Below are 11,672 nucleotides of genomic sequence, written 5' to 3'. Positions count from 1 at the left end.
ATACGCTCCCACTTAAACCAATAAATTCATATGCTTTACTAATTTTAAACATAAAAATGTATTTCTAGTCTAACCGGAAACATACAAATTTAATTAAAATTTAAAGCTCATATAAATTTATAATTGAATCCAAAAAGTTTAATTTAATTTCAGTCGTTATTTAAATTAATTCATGATTTTAATTTTAGTAAAATAATTAGAATAAATAACATTTATTATAATTACAATATTCAAAATTAAAATCCAAGAAAATAATTTAAATTATTAATTTTAAAATTAATTAAAATTACGTGAACTGAAATTTTCAAATTAAACATTCAAAACGATCTAATCGTAACGCAAACACCCTACGCATTGCACGCCCATGGGCCGCACGCACACAGCCATCGCTGGCCATGTGCGCGCAGCCCATGCGCTCGTCGCATAGCTGCTGCATCTTCCATCGCAAGCCATCGCACGTTGTGGTGCTTGCTGCGCGCGCGCCAGTGCTCGACGCACGCGAGCCATCGCTCGCTGTGCGCGCTCGCCAGCGCTCGCTGCGCGCGAGCCATCGCTCGCTGTGCGCGCGAGCCATTGCTCGCTGTGCGCGCGAGATCGCTCGCTGGGCGCGCGACATCGCTCGCTGCTGCACGCGAGCAACGTTGGGCGCAGCGCTCGTGGCACGCGAGCTTGCGCTCGCTGCGCGCGAGGCTGCGCGCGCTTGCGCGAGGCAGTGCGCGTTGTGGCGCAGCTCGCTTGCTGCCCACACGCGACTGCCTTGGCTCGCCCTTCGCCCATGCCCATTCGTCCATTGCTCGTGGCCCACGACACAAGGCAGGGCTGCTGCCTTGTGCTCGTGCACTACGCCCTTGCTCATTGCATTCGTGCCGCACGGGCGACGAGCTCCCTTGCTCGTCGTCGCATGCCCGCATTATACAACACCCCTTAAGGGTAACACGAAGCGTCCATTGCTTTGTGCGTGCAAGTTATATGAACGAATCGCATAAAAAATTTAAAATTTATAAAATTAATGACAAATTAATAAATATTATTAATTTCATAATTTTAGGGCGAAAAAATCGAAAATTTATTATCCAATTGATTTCCGATTGTTATGGATTCAAGTCTAGGTCATAAAAATTTAAAATTTATCATAAATTTACAATTTTTATGGTGGTTTTTAATCATAGGTTTCTAATTAAATTACAATTAATTATGAAAATCAAATTAATTCTAAATTATTCTAATTTTCAACAAATTAATCATAATTACAAATTAGATTGCATAATTAACAAGACTAGGCATTCAAACTTGTTAAACATATGCAGTAGGTCAATCAAAAATTCAAGATTTATCAACAAGAATCGCAAATATTTAATTTAACATCTTAAATTTACGAAATTTTGCATTCGAAAAACTAAAACCTTCGAAAAGTCATAGTTAGGCTTCGAATTTGAGAATTCTGGGTTCGGCAGAAAAATACTACTTTTGTCAAAATTTTAGAATGCCTTTTACATGCGGAATTGACACAAAAATCACTCGATTTGGATGAGTAACGAAGAAACTGCCGAAAAACTGCGTACGTATAATTAAATAAACGCAATTTGCAATTAATTAACAATTACGAAAATTAATCACCCCTTTTAATTCTTGCAAATTTGTAATATTTAACCATGTTCATGCAATTTAGATTATGAAAATAATAAGGGGCTCGTGATACCACTGTTAGGTTATGATACATATGATATTACATAAATCATGCGGAAACAACCATTAACCCAGGAATACATATTATTTACACATAATCATATAGCATAATTTAGATGCATACTCTTCGTTGCGTGCCCTCCGTAGCTGCGCCCGAACCGAGCAAGAACAAGTCTTTAGGACTCCAAGTGTCGTCCCTCCGTAGATAGTCCACAGCACGTCCGGATCCGCCTTAAGATTGACCAACTAGAATCGCCCTTAAGGTACTAGAATTTTCGGCACTTTTGAGCAAGATGTGTGGCTGAATTTTTCTCTCAAAACCTCACTTTGAATACTTTGAAACTCGTTATAAATTGTGAACCCAGGCCACATATTTATAGGGTTATGGAAAGGGAATTGGAATCCTATTCAGATACAAATTAATTAAACCTAGAATCCTACAAGAACTCTAATTTAATTAATTTATCAAATAGAATTAGGAATTTAATCATTAACCGAACTCTGCACGTTTTAGGAAACGTGCACGAACACAAACACTTACGCACACACACACGGCAGCCTTGATGGGCCGCCCATGCGTGCGTGCGAGCAGCAGCCCACGCAGCGAGGCCTGCGCGAGCCACAAGCCCACGCAAGCATCCGCGCGCGCTGCTCGCGCTGTGCGCGCTGCCACGGCCTGCTGGGCCTGGCCTTGCGCTGGGCCTGGCGTGGCTGTTTGTGTGGCGCGCTTGGCTTGCTGGGCGATGGCCTGGCTTCGTGCTGGGCCCTCGTCCGGCAGGCCTCGTCCGATGCTTATTCGTACGATACGCTTCCGATTAAATTTCCGATTCCGGAATTCATTTCCGATACGAACAATATTTAACATTTCCGATTCCGGAATTAATTTCCGTTTCGAACAAATATTTAATATTTCCGTTTCCGGAATTATTTTCCGATTCCGGTAATATTTCCGATTCTGACAATATTTCCGTTTCCGGCAATATTTCCGATTCTGGTAATATTTCCATTTCCGATAATATTTTCCGATACGTACCATGTTTCCGTTTCCGGCAACATCTACGACTTGGATAATATTTATATTTCCGATACGATCCATATTTCCGTTTCCGGTAATATCATCGTTTCCGGAGTATTCATTTCTTGCCTGTGACGATCTCAGCTCCCACTGAAACCAAGATCCGTCGATTCCGAATATCCATAGATAGAGTATTTAATGCCATTAAATACTTGATCCGTTTACGTACTATTTGTGTGACCCTACGGGTTCAGTCAAGAGTAAGCTGTGGATTAATATCATTAATTCCACTTGAACTGAAGCGGCCTCTAGCTAGGCATTCAGCTCACTTGATCTCACTGAATTATTAACTTGTTAATTAATACTGAACCGCATTTATTAGACTTAACATAGAATGCATACTTGGACCAAGGGCATTATTTCCTTCACCTTCCTCGTCCACGGCCCCTTCCTCGTTCAGATAAACCTAATAAAATAACATCCATTATTAGTTCAGACCCCTTCCTCGTTTGCTCAGAGTTGAGTGTACACATTCTTGTCTCGTCAATAGCAAAAAGATTGTTCCCGATTAATACTAAATATGTCATGAGGCAAACTTGTGTTACTTCACAATTTAGGAGTGCAAACACAATAATGAGGGCTTATAATATAGTTTGTCCCGATACCCAAACCATCATAACACCTCTGTTTTTCTACTTAAGCGAGATTCCATCAAAAATCTACTTTTTCTTAAAATGATGAAGGGTTTGAATGTTTGAGAACTATACAAAAGTCCTAGATTGCAAAGTGAATGCAATTCATACCTACCAGTATACCGGTAGTATACTAGCATCATGCCTTCAGTCTCTCTTATGATAAAACAACATATCACATGATCAAAATGTTATCTGCTTGGTCAGACTAAATAACTTGATATAACAGCACAGGTATCAAGTACCTTTACATAAACATAAAAAATCAAAAATATCCAAGTAACAGAGTATCAGCTGCAGGAAGCTTCTCACTTTTATTTTTCTCAATTGTTTTTTTTGATGGTTATTAGGCTCATTAGTCAGCTACTCAGCACCCAGTTGTAGATTGTCAAGGGAAATTACATATGAGCTTAGAAATGCTTGAGTTACTAGCATTATGCCATAGAAATATTGCAAAATTTAAAACCCGAAGATATTCTACCCTCCCTTCTTTGTTTTACCCTCCCTTCTCTCTTTTTCACACAGCATTCTTTGTTCTACCACCTCTGATTGAGCAACATTGAGATTGAACATGAAAACAACCTCAGGAAAAAAACTATAATACAGTGTCATCATTGAGATTGTCCCAACATTGCTTTACATCAAGAAAAAAAAAATTGTGGGACGAGGAAAGGGGAAAGGGAGAAGGAAGAAGAAGCAAGCTTAAAATTCTACATGCTTAAACAATGAAATATCCATTAAAATGCAAAGCACGCATTGTAACACCCCGACAATTCCCTTTTTCTAAAATAACCCTTTTTATAAATATAACTATAGAGAATTATCAAAGTATTATCGCCCGTGTGAAAACGTAACGGCTTATTCAGAATTTTGCAGCGGAAAACAAAAAACTAACTTTTAGGTTTATAAATAATTAATTACATATTAAATCCAAAAACCAATTAACGAAAATAAGGAAATATAAATAGTACGACAAGTTTCAAGTCCAAATTAACAAACCAAGTCACTTAGCAAAACAAAAATAAATACAAGCTCTCTAATCCTGATCCCAATGATGCATCATCTTCAAACCTGTAGATGGCAACGCTTATTGATCCCTAGAGACTGCTCACCAAAAATGGGTCATCACATGATCAATAAGGCATAGCCATGATCAACACACACAAACAAAGCACGTAATCAGCAAAGCTGAGTACTACATACTAAAAAAATAACAATCCTAACATAATACTATTAAACGAACAACCCTAACATGACACTAATAAAACATAAGTAAGGGCAGACAAAACATGTTAATTTGACGACCACACTTGACTAGACTGGGCTAGACTGGACTAGACTAGACTTTATAACAATAATATTATTTTAATTGAAATAGTCAATGGACCGAGTTGTCCAACCAGAAGTCTTCACTAAGGAAGACGAGGTACGGGCGCGACTCCGTAACCTCAGTGACCTGCGATATCGAGGAACGTTTGAATAAAATATAACACGGTGATCAATCCGGTCCCAGAAAAGGCCATGGGCTACCACCATGAACCCCAACTCCTGTTTGTCCGTCACTTCAGACGTGCACAGTCTAAAGCTATTGCTATTCAGTTTCACTTTACATGATTTACATATTAAAACTCTGTTATGACTCAACAATCACATAAGTCATACAATCAAAAATTATTCACAATTGTTTTTATCTTGGAATTAAGTAAGTGATCACAAAGGTATCAATCAAGAATTATTCCAATTAATTCAACCTTTCCTTTAATACTGATCAACCCCTCTATATGGGTATAAGGTTTCTTACTAAACAAGGTCCTCGACCCTCATAAAGTAGTGAAAAGCTAAAAGGGAACAACGATCAATCGATCTGAATCAATATATGTATAAAAATAATCTAGTGTTCCCAACCATCATGTTTGCATCAATCATCGTACTAACATGTTACAATTCTCATAACGAAATATATGTTCAACATGTCCATCCAACAATATTAAACATGTAAATTCAACATAACCAAGTTCATCAACAATTTCAACATGGTTTCAACAAATAACACACATTCCAAACAAGCACGTATGTATATACGTACCTGGTGTAGACAAACTGATAGGCCACTTAACACTTTCAAAAGTCGCCTAAAGAGAATTCTCCGCCTAAAACAACCAACAAATAACCCCAATCAATTTCTAATCATTAGCAACCATAATAAAGCATTCTAAATGCATCCTAAACATATTTAGAACCTTCCCCAATATCAAAACTTGAATATTTGATTTCCTAGCATCATACTTATTGAATTAGTGATTGAAATTCGTTGAAAACTCTTTGCAAACATCGTACTTTAAATTTTCAGCAATATAACTAATTTCAAACTACTCCAAAACATAATTAACATGTTTAAAATCATAAAAATCATAACTTTAGTAATTCATAAACATCATACTATGGTTTTCTAACTATTAAAACTTAAAATTCTCGCTTTAACTAATTCAAATTTTCGTTTCAATCAATATATAAAATCTGAAAAATTAATAAATCGATTATGCAATATTAAAATATGAAATTCATGAATAAGTTATAAAAACCATAAATTTGATTAAATCAAACATAACTTATATTAATAATATGTAATTAAAACATTTAAATAAATTAAATTAGGGTTCAAGAATAACCACGTAGAGGAGAAGGGAGGTGTTAGGTTATGATACATATGACATTACATAGATCATGCGGAAACAACCATTAACCCAGGACAACATATTATTTACACATAATCATATAGCATAATTTAGATGCATACTCTTTGTTGCGTGCCCTCCCTAGCTGCGCCCGAACCGAACAAGAACAAGTCTTTAGGACTCCAAGTGTCGTCCCTCCGTAGATAGTCCACAGCACGTCCGGATCCGCCTTAAGATTGACCAACTAGAATCGCCCTTAAGGTACTAGAAAATTTCGGCACTTTATGAGCAAGATGTGTGTTTTAATTTTCTCTCAAAAACTCACTTTTGAATACTTTGAAACTTGTTATAAATTGTGAGCCCTAGCCTCATATTTATAGGGGTATGAAAAGGGAATCGAAATCCTATTCAGATACAAATTAATTAAACCTAGAATCCTACAAGAACTCTAATTTAATTAATTTATCAAATAGAATTAGGAATTTAATCATTAAACGAACTCTGCATGTTTTAGGAAACGTGCACGAACACAAACACTTGCACACACACGCACGGCAGCCACGATGGGCCCCCATGCATGCGCGCGAGCAGCAGCCCACGCAGCGCCCGCGCGCGCTGCGCGCTGCGCGTGCTGTGCGCGCTGTGCGCGCTGCGCAGCCTGCTGGGCCTGGCCTTGCGCTGGGCCTGGCGTGGCTGTTTGTGCGGCGCGCTTGGCTTGCTGGGCGATGGCCTGGCTTCGTGCTGGGCCTCGTCCGGCAGGCCTCGTCCGATGCTTATTCGTACGATGCGCTTCCGATTAAATTTTCCGATTCCGGAATTCATTTCCGATACGAACAATATTTAATATTTCCGATTCCGGAATTAATTTCCGTTTAGAAACAAATATTTAATATTTCCGTTTCCGGAATTATTTTCCGATTCCGGTAATATTTCCGATTCTGACAATATTTCCGTTTCCGGCAATATTTCCGATTCTGGCAATATTTCCATTTCCGATAATATTTTCCGATACGTACCATGTTTCCGTTTCCGGCAACATCTACGACTTGGATAATATTTATATTTCCGATACGATCCATATTTCCGTTTCCGGCAATATCATCGTTTCCGGAGTATTCATTTCTTGCCTGTGACGATCTTAGCTCCCACTGAAACCAAGATCCGTCGGTTCCGAATATTCATAGATGGAGTATTTAATGCCATTAAATACTTGATCCGTTTACGTACTATTTGTGTGACCCTACGGGTTCAGTCAAGAGTAAGCTGTGGATTAATATCATTAATTCCACTTGAACTGAAGCGGCCTCTAGCTAGGCATTCAGCTCACTTGATCTCACTGAATTATTAACTTGTTAATTAATACTGAACCGCATTTATTAGACTTAACATAGAATGCATACTTGGACCAAGGGCATTATTTCCTTCAGTCTCCCACTTGTCCTTAGGGACAAGTGTGCATTTCCTAATTCCTTTGTCGCTCGATGCTTGCTCTTGAACATAAGGTAAGAGTTGTCATCCTTATTATGTCCAGAGGTGTTCCTCGGTTTCAGAGTTCAACTGATCAAATAAACAGATAATCATAGCCTATGATTCATCCGAGCACGGCCATGCATTTCACAGTTTCTAGCTCTCCGAGTGGCCTTGTACAACTTTTAAGCATCTCATCCCGATTTATGGGAGGACAATCCCAATCTTGCGATCTTGAGATTAGACTTCGTTTGATAGGTGATTACCTGAGCGTTGCCTTTATAGCCTCCTTTTACGGTGCGACGGTTGGTCAACGTCAAAGCAACCAGTTCTCAAACAAGTAATCTCAAATCACTCAGGTATTGAGGATTTAGTGTCTAATAATTTAATGAAATTTACTTATGACAGACTTTCATCTCTTACAGTAAAGTTTCATAGGTCTTGTCCGATACTAGTCTTCCCAAAGTAAGTATCTATGCAAATGATTATGACATTGCCATGTCCACATAGTTCAAGAAACAGAACTACTAGTCATCTTGCATTCTAATCGTCTAACGTTTTCTATGCGTCCAATTTTATAGAGAACTCCGATTAGGGACCATTTTCAACCTTTGACATTCAAGTTCACTTGATAGACATTTCTTAGTCACAGGACTGGTCCTGACAGTCTATCTTGAATATATCGTCAAATTGAAGGGACTCATCATTTAATAAACCACAAATTAAATGGAAAAATGAATTCATTTCATTTATTGTGAATGATTAACCAATAATGTTTTACAAAGATTTAAACTCTAAAACTTTAAAACATTAAACAGAGACATCAAAGCCATTCTCCAATATGCTTGATTCCCATAGCTGCAGTGTGCGAGTTGTGCTTCGCCTGCGGCAGAGGTTTAGTTAATGGATCTGATATGTTGTCATCAGTTCCAATTTTGCTTATCTCGACTTCTTTTCTTTCAACGAACTCCCGTAGAAGGTGAAATCTACGAAGTACATGCTTGACTCTCTGGTGGTGTCTAGGCTCTTTTGCCTGTGCAATAGCTCCGTTATTATCACAATACAGGGCTATTGGTCCTTTAATGGAGGGGACTACACCAAGTTCTCCTATGAACTTCCTTAGCCATATAGCTTCCTTTGCTGCTTCATGTGCAGCAATGTACTCCGCTTCAGTTGTAGAATCCGCAATGGTGCTTTGCTTAGCACTTTTCCAGCTTACTGCTCCTCCGTTGAGGCAGAAGACAAACCCAGACTGTGATCTAAAATCATCTTTGTCGGTTTGGAAACTTGCGTCCGTATAGCCTTTAACAATTAATTCATCATCTCCACCATAGACCAGGAAGTCATCTTTGTGCCTTTTCAGGTACTTCAGAATATTCTTGGCAGCAGTCCAATGCGCCTCTCCTGGGTCTGACTGGTATCTGCTCGTAGCACTGAGTGCGTACGCAACATCCGGGCGTGTACATATCATAGCATACATTATTGAACCAATCAATGATGCATATGGAATCCCATTCATTCGTCTACGCTCATCAAGTGTTTTTGGGCACTGAGTCTTGCTTAGAGTCATTCCATGAGACATGGGTAGGTAGCCTCGCTTGGAGTCCGCCATCTTGAACCTATCAAGCACCTTATTGATATAAGTGCTTTGACTAAGTCCAATCATCTTTTTAGATCTATCTCTGTAAATCTTGATGCCCAATATGTACTGTGCTTCTCCTAGATCCTTCATCGAAAAACATTTCCCAAGCCAAATCTTGACAGAGTTCAACATAGGAATGTCATTTCCGATAAGCAATATGTCGTCGACATATAATACTAGGAAAGCAATTTTGCTCCCACTGACCTTCTTTTATACACAAGATTCGTCTGCGTTCTTGATGAAACCAAAGTCACTAACTGCTTCATCAAAACGTATATTCCAGCTCCTGGATGCCTGCTTCAATCCGTAGATTGACTTCTTTAGCTTGCATACCTTTTTAGCATTCTTTGGATCCTCAAAACCTTCAGGCTGTGTCATAAACACAGTTTCTATTAAAACGCCGTTTAAGAAAGCAGTTTTGACATCCATCTGCCATATTTCGTAATCGTAATATGCAGCGATTGCTAACATTATTCGAATAGACTTTAGCATTGCAACTGGTGAAAAGGTTTCATCGTAATCCACACCGTGGACTTGCCTGTAACCTTTTGCGACCAATCTAGCTTTGAAAACTTCAAGTTTCCCATCCTTGTCCTTTTTCAGTTTGAAAACCCATTTGCTTCCAATGGCTTGGTAGCCATCTGGCAAATCGACCAAATCCCATACTTGGTTTTCAGACATGGAGTCTAATTCAGATTGCATGGCTTCTTGCCACTGCTTGGAGCTAGGGCTTGTCATAGCTTGCTTGTAAGTCGCAGGTTCATCACTTTCAAGTAATAGAACGTCATAGCTCTCGTTCGTCAAAATACCTAAGTACCTTTCCGGTTGAGATCTATATCTTTGCGATCTACGCGGGGTAACATTTCTAGATTGACCATGATTCTCACCAGATTCTTCTAAAGATCTCTGAGTTTCATCCTGAATGTCATCTTGAGCATTCTCTAGAGTTTGTTGTTCGACTCGAATTTCTTCGAGGTCTACTTTTCTCCCACTTGTCATTTTGGAAATGTGATCCTTCTCCAAAAAGACACCATCTCGAGCAACAAACACTTTGTTCTCAGATGTATTGTAGAAGTAATACCCCTTTGTTTCCTTTGGATAGCCCACAAGGATACATTTGTCAGATTTTGGATGAAGTTTGTCTGAAATTAATCGTTTGACGTATACTTCACATCCCCAAATCTTAAGAAAAGACACATTTGGAGGCTTTCCAAACCATAATTCGTATGGAGTCTTTTCGATAGCTTTAGACGGAGCTCTATTTATAGTGAGTGCAGCTGTATTTAGTGCATGTCCCCAAAATTCTAATGGAAGTTCGGCCTGACCCATCATTGACCTGACCATGTCTAGCAAGGTTCTGTTCCTCCGTTCTGACACACCGTTCCATTGTGGTGTTCCAGGAGGAGTCAATTCTGATAGAATTCCACATTCTTTCAGATGGTCATTAAATTCATAGCTCAGATATTCACCGCCTCTATCAGACCGCAGTGCCTTAATCTTCTTGCCTAATTGATTCTCTACTTCACTCTGAAATTCCTTGAATTTGTCAAAGGATTCAGACTTATGCTTCATTAGGTAGACATAACCATACCTACTGAAGTCATCAGTGAAAGTGATAAAGTAGCTGAAACCACCTCTAGCATTTGTACTCATTGGTCCACATACATCTGTATGGATTAAACCCAATAGTTCATTTGCTCTTTCTCCAACTTTAGAGAAAGGTTGCTTTGTCATTTTGCCAAGTAAACATGATTCGCATTTACCATAATCCTCTAAGTCAAATGGTTCTAGAATTCCTTCCCTTTGAAGTCTTTCTAAGCGTTTCAAGTTTATATGGCCTAATCGACAATGCCACAGATAGGTGAGATCTGAATCATTCTTTTTGGCCTTTTTGGTATTTATGTTATATACTTGTTTGTCGTGATCTAATAAATAAAGTCCATTGACTAATCTAGCAGATCCATAAAACATCTCTTTAAAATAAAACGAACAACTATTGTCTTTTATTAAAAAGGAAAATCCCTTAGCATCTAAGCAAGAAACTGAAATGATGTTTTTTTAGTAAGACTTGGAACATGGAAACATTCTTCCAGTTCCAAAACTAGCCCGGAGGGCAACGACAAATAGTAAGTTCCTACGGCTAATGCAGCAATCCGTGCTCCATTTCCCACTCGTAGGTCGACTTCACCCTTGCTTAACTTTCTACTTCTTCTTAGTCCCTGTGGATTGGAACATAAGTGTGAGCCACAACCTGTATCTAATACCCAAGAAGTTGAATTAGCAAGTATACAGTCTATAACGAAAATACCTGAAGATGGAACGACTGTTCCGTTCTTCTGATCTTCCTTTAGCTTTGGACATTCTCTTTTGTAATGGCCTATTCCATCACAATAAAGACAGCTTGATGTGGACTTGTCCTGCTTTGATTTAGCATTGCCCTTGGACTTTCCACCTTTCTTGAATGGTCTCTTTCTAGCCTTGAGTAAATCTTTGGC

The sequence above is a fragment of the Spinacia oleracea genome, chromosome 5 (genome assembly GCF_020520425.1).
Source record: "Spinacia oleracea cultivar Varoflay chromosome 5, BTI_SOV_V1, whole genome shotgun sequence".
Taxonomy (NCBI): domain Eukaryota; kingdom Viridiplantae; phylum Streptophyta; class Magnoliopsida; order Caryophyllales; family Amaranthaceae; genus Spinacia; species Spinacia oleracea.
Note: the sequence above shows the minus strand (reverse complement) of the source record.